This window comes from Corvus brachyrhynchos, unplaced genomic scaffold (assembly GCF_000691975.1).
Source record: "Corvus brachyrhynchos isolate BGI_N302 unplaced genomic scaffold, ASM69197v1 scaffold315, whole genome shotgun sequence".
Classification (NCBI taxonomy): Eukaryota; Metazoa; Chordata; class Aves; order Passeriformes; family Corvidae; genus Corvus; species Corvus brachyrhynchos.
This window is the reverse complement of record NW_008237903.1, coordinates 1,374,141-1,380,484: the sequence shown is the minus strand read 5'-3', so window position 1 is coordinate 1,380,484 and position 6,344 is coordinate 1,374,141.

The window sequence follows — 6,344 nt, the reverse complement described above, 5'->3', positions numbered from 1 at the left end:
TGCCCGCCGCCCAGGGGTTTCATTTCCCGACATTTATTCCCCGCGTCCCGAGCCCGGCATCAGGGCAGCCGCCCCCGCCCCGCATCCCAGAGCCGCGCTCGCACCGCCGGGGCCCGGGAAACAGCGAGGGATTGGGCGCAGGGAAGGACGGGCGAGGCCGGGCGGGACAGCGACGGCACGGGAGAGAGACAGCACGGGACAAGGATGGGACAGCGGTGGGATGGGACCGGGGCGGGATGGGACAGGGATAGGACGGGACAAGGATGGGACAGCGGTGGGATGGGACAGGGATAGGACGGGACAAGGATGGGACCGGGGCGGGATGGGACAGGGATAGGACGGGACAAGGATGGGACAGCGGTGGGATGGGACCGGGGCGGGATGGGACAGGGATAGGACGGGACAAGGATGGGACAGCGGTGGGATGGGACCGGGGCGGGATGGGACAGGGATAGGACGGGACAAGGATGGGACAGCGGTGGGATGGGACCGGGGCGGTGGGGTGCGTTCGGCTTGTCTCGTCCCGTCTCGGCCCTTCTCGGCCCGGGTGGGCTCGCCCCGGCTCGGCTCAGCTCAGCCCAGCTGAACGCAACCAGGGGCTCCCGAGCAGCGTGAATCCTGCGGAGCCGCCCGTTAGTGCGGCTGGAAGCGGAGCTCTGGCCTTTCCCAGCCATGAAGTCATTCCCTGGTGCTGATTGAAATCATCTGTTTTCAGTTCTCTGACAAATTAATTGAACTTTCCTCTGACTCAGGGGCCTTCTGACTTTTGAAGCAGATTTTGTCTACACGCCGTCTCCCAGACGAACACAATTTAATTTTCTAGGCTTTAAAGGAACTTTATGTTTCCAGAAAGGCAATGAAAGAGGCATTTGTTCGGCGATAGCGTTGCTACTTCTACAAATATGGCACAAGAATAGAAGCCTATAAAATGTTGATTTTACTGCCGCTGATAACCAGCTCCAAAACGTGTTAGATCCTGAGATGCACAGGACTGATAACACGGCAGGCCAGGAGTTGCTTTCTTTCAAGTACACTGAAAGAATGCTCCTTAAATAACTGCGAGGGCTCTCGCAGGGCAGAGCTGGGACAGCACCGAGCCTGTGCCCGTGTTCTGTGCTGATCAAATAACTACTGATAAAGTAGTTCCAGTTCAATTTCATTTCGTTTGGCTAAGCAGGAGCTGCAAAGTTCAGCTGGAGTCCAAATCCCCGCTGCCCCCAAGCCCTGAGTCCAGGTTTATGATCCAGGCTCCCCAGTGGGATGGGTTGTTCCACCACTCGTTCCATCTACCCTGGCGAACATTTAAAACTCACCTTTCGAACATAATGAGACAAAGTCTGCTTTCGGGTACCTGAGTGTTGCTGCCTGTGCTCCTCATCTGGGCATATCCAGTGTTTGCAGTGGCTCAGGGCAGTCATGGCAAGGCCATGCTGGGCTTGGGGGCTGATGGAGGAGCACTGAGGGGTCAGACTGCCATCTACTCTGCATTTTTCAGTGATACCGGTCGATTTTCGCTGTTATAAAAGCACCAGAGCACATAATTAACTTGGTGGGCTTCTGCTCTCATTTACTGGGGTAGATTTGAGCATGTCCTTTGTTGAAAACGGAATGAAGAAACTCTGCTGTTTTTCTTGGCCCGTCCGAATTCTTGCTTCATTTTTGCCCTCACTCCCCCTCCACTCTAAAATCCAAATGATTTGTAAATATTAATTAATTAATTAATCTCTGAAATAATCCCGGGAAATAAGGCTATTATTTGTGGTTCTTCATATAGATTAAAAAAAAAAAAGTGATATTTGAAAGAATTTTATGAGGCTATCAGGAATCCAGTCCAAATTTTGTTCCATGTTTCAGCTGTGGTGGCCAGGACCTCAACCAGCTCTAACTGACTCAGAACTTTCATCATGGGCTGACCCTCACACCATTCCTAGTTCTTCACCATCTAATTTGCACTTGCTACTTTGGAAAGTCTTCCCTAGAGCACTGAGCTAATTGAAAAATCTGTGTTCCACTGAAGTGCTCGAAAGGAATTAAAACATCGATACTAAAATCATAACAATAGGTGCCTGACATTTCAGCACAAAACCTCAGACTCAAACATTCCTGAATGCCAGAGAAATATGCAAGTGAATCCAGACTGTTTCAGGCTTTTTGAGGAATATCATGGAAAGGGATGGCGATATTCATCTGGGCCACCTATCCCTATCCAATATTTTCATTTTATGTACACTGGATGCATGCAACCCAGATCTGTATTTTTGCTTTCATTCAATTGTGGCAAATTCCAGGCGAAGGAGATTTTGTGTCTTTTTTACTCAAATTTCCCACTGACTTTAAAATTCTCCTGGCAGGCTCTTACAGTTTTACTTGACTGAGAAGGAAGCACAAAGGCTGTCAAGTTGAGGAGTCATTCTTATGCCCTGGGTGAAAGCTGCTGCTGCTGCATGATCTCAAAGGTTTAAACAGGCATCTTTACAGTGTTTTGTGGCAATACCTAGTTCTGAAGTGTGTGAAAGGACATTGAAATGTTCTCAGTGATCCTGATGATTCCAACCAGCACATTCTGTGATTCTGAGTAGAGGGGTCTTGCTTGTGTGTCTACAATAACCTGTTAGTCCTTCATGAGATTCCATCTGCTGATGTTTAAACTTTCAGCTAAGTTCCCAGTTTTGCCTGTTTTTCAAAGTATTTACATGTTATGCAACCGTACAACATAAATGTGTAGTTTAGTGTCCCAGCTTTTAACGCGGTGGGAAGTACAGGTGTGTGATAAATGTACACACAGCCACTAGACATGACCCAAATACCACCCAACAGCGTCAACGCAGAACAGGATGTGAAAAAAAAAGGGAAAAGCAGTGAAGCTGCCTCCAAACCATCTTCTTCCTTGGCACAGAAATCCATGCTGGGCGACTCCAGGGAAGCACAACTGGGAATGGAGCCACGCCCTCTGAAGGGTGCAGCAAAGGCCTTGATGATAGCCAAGGTATTTTACAACAATAATTACTTTGAACTGTGAGCTGTGCTTCGGGATATCTGTGCAGCTGGGAGGGAGTGAGGAGTGAGATAAGATTTTTGTAGCTTTAAAAGAAATGTTTTCTGTTGTGCTTGCACAGGTTGTCGGTGCAGAATCTGGTCCTGTTTTATGACAGAGGCCATGGAACCAGCTATTACAGGAGGTTTATTTCTTCCAACAGCATGTGCCTTTAGCTCTCTGGCACACCAGCAGAAAAACAGCCTCCTTGGGCCAAATCTGTCGTATCTTTATCATGATGGAATAGTCCCCTCAACTTCAGTGCAATTATTCACGAGTGAAACAAGTGTCCTAAGTCTCCTGCAAAAAAGGGAATTGAAAGTACCCATGATTATTCCTCATGACATTGGCGTTTCTGCAGCAAAAGTTCACTTTTCTGGTCTAAACTGAGCAAAGTGCTCTTAGGGTGACAGATAATTGGGGAAATGAACTCAGGGAATCTTTTTCTGGCTTTTAAATAATTTCTAGTCATTATTCTCCTTTTAATTTGGTTTATTTGCAAATGGAGCTTGTCCAGGAAGGCAAAGTGTTGATTAGCAGCCAACACTTATTTAATAATGGAACAAAATTAGTTTTGCAGTGAAGGAGAATTCACTTCAGGAAGAAACAGGAGTAACTTGTAAAGATTAAATCTACCAAACAGGAAATGGAATCAGTCCCGTGGGGTTTAGGTAGTCTGATTGCAATGCCAAGGGTGTAAATTGCTGAACAGCTTTTGCTGGCCTGAGCTGCTGTTGGCTTTCCCTTCCTCCTGACTGCTCCTAGGGGTTCCGCTGCTGCCTGAACCATTCCCCTCCCATCTGGATCAAGCCCCTGAGCTGCCTTCAGGGCAAACGTGGCTGGGGGAGAATTGCTAGCAGCTGCTTGCACTGCTTAGTCACCACTGCCACCAAGAACCACTGCCTGAGAGAGCTGCAAAATATTTGCAACGTGTATTTACAAACAATTGCTAGAGAGATTTTGTCTGCCCAAAGCATTTGTCAAACAATTTTGAGCAAGGAAGTAAATACAGATAAATAGATTTTCTTTTGACCAGGGAAAGTATATGGGCAGATTTTATATCATCTCATATGCCTAATCATGCTGCCGTAATATTAAATAAAAGCAATGTAACTGAGATGTAGCAGGATGGGGCTTTTTGGTTTTTTTTCTGCTTGGACCTATTCTGATGATGGATTATGTCAGTTAAACATTTTAGGAAACAGAAGCCGCTTCTCTGTAAGAACTCAGCAGCAGAACTCCCAGCTAAACCACAGGCAGTCCATGTTTGAATGGGTGCTGGTGCCAGCCTTGGGTGAATGACTTCTGAAAGCAGCACCACGTAAATGCATCTGAATAAAATAAGAGCGGACTGGAAGCAGTTCCTGAGACTTGAGTGAATGACCTTTCTTGCTGTTGTCGTTTCCAAATTTTTGGCAGACTCTCCCCTGACCACTATATTTCATTTCCGTGCACCCCTGTACTTCCCAATTCCGGTCAGGAGCAGAAGCAGAAGTAATAAAATACCGCAAGCAAAGCTATTCTTGTGATATTTCCGGTGCTACTAGATGCAGCACCAACAGGAAATCTCATGAGAAAGACTGTCCCTTCACAGTTTCCAGGCCCCACTTTGGAAACCCAAGTGATTTGGTGGAAATAAACAGTCAATAGGCATCCTCCAGCTTGGGTGAAGAAACCTCCTTCTCCCAGCGTTTCTGGTGCAGTCCCTTCCACTCCAAGGCCTCGTGACGATCGTAGGCACAGGGAAGACTGTGGCTGGCTCATAAGCGTCTGAACCTTCCTTTCTGTGCAGTTGTGTGAAATGAAGGGACCTGCACGCCTGCAGCATTCTCTCTTCCAAAAATGAGCTCTTGAGAGCTCACCGTGCCTCAGGACTGCAGCCTCGACCTCCGCACATGTCGTGCTTGCTGATGGTGATTTGCAGAAAGGAAGGTGTCCCCCTCCCACCTCAGCCTGCATGTGTGTGCTCCAGGAGGATTCCCAGTCTCCCAAGAGACTAAGGAGGTGGAGAGGGAAAAGAGCAGGGGGAAAAAAGGGACATTCAGGCGATTCTTCTCTTTCCTTTCCTGCTATAACCCCCACCCCTCGCTGCTTTGAGTGTTACACACCTTTATGCAGGAATGGGAAGGAGCTGTGCCTATTTTGCCGATATGCTATATTTTGTGTGATAATTCAAGCAGTTTGGCCGCATGCTTGGAATGCTTATTGCCATTTCCAAGTCCAAGAGTTGCCATCCAGTCCTCAGCCCACAGGAAGGGGACCTTTCCTTCGGCAGCGCAGCAGAGGAGGCCCACGGTGGTCACAGATCTCAGGGCTCCCCTGCAGTCGGGCAATGTTTTGCAGCAGCTCTGCTGCTCAGCCAGATGATGGACACACACACACATGCTGGCAGAGATGATGACTCAGATGTAAACCCTTCCTGGAGTGTCACTCTCGCTCTCTCTCTCCAGAACAAATGCCTTCCCTCTCGGTAACTGATACAACAGCCCTGGCCCTCCAGCTGCAATGCCAGATTGCATTTGCAGTGTCACTTTGGTTGCTAAAAAATCCTCATCACAGTCATCTGCTTCAGCACCCAGCCTCCAGCCCAACGGAGTGTGGGCCTCTTTGTTTTCCTCACGTGCAGCCGGGATGCAGGTCTCCAGTGATGCTTGGTACTCAGGGCTTTTGGGGATGGAATGCAACCGCTTAAAACTGTTTGGTTTGCCACTTTTGCATTTGCTACACAAGGCTCTGCTAGTACAAACGGGCCTGTTTATAATATTCATCAGACAGTGGAAGAAATTCCTCTGATGTCTGCATAATGCAACGAGCAGACTCCTTGATTATTAACATACCGGTTGTGTACTCTTATTTCAGATGTTAGCTCAACGCTGGGGAGAGAGACCTGGGGGAATAAAAAATGCAAGACACATGACATGCTTGGGATTTGGTCAGCGAAACTGGAAAAAATATTTACACGGTTAGGTCGTGTTTTTTATGTAATTCTTTCCTTTTATGTAATATTTGGAGAAGCCGCTGAATTTTCGGTTCTTACCCAAATGAAGCCACACCTCTGAGCACCGGAGCAATCACTGCAGGAGAGGGAGTGGGAGAAACACATCCCCATCCCTTCTTAATCCTCTCATTGATGTGCTCATTAGTGTTGGCACGGGGATCGTCTGATGCATCTCGTCCCTCCCCCAGCACTTCCTTAAGCTCGGCATTTCCATAGGAACTTCCAGCCGGGGCCCGGGATGCTCCAGTGATCTTCCCGGCCCCTGTTTGTGGCTGGTGGGGGGACCCACCCCCCCCCCCCCCCCCGCTCTAC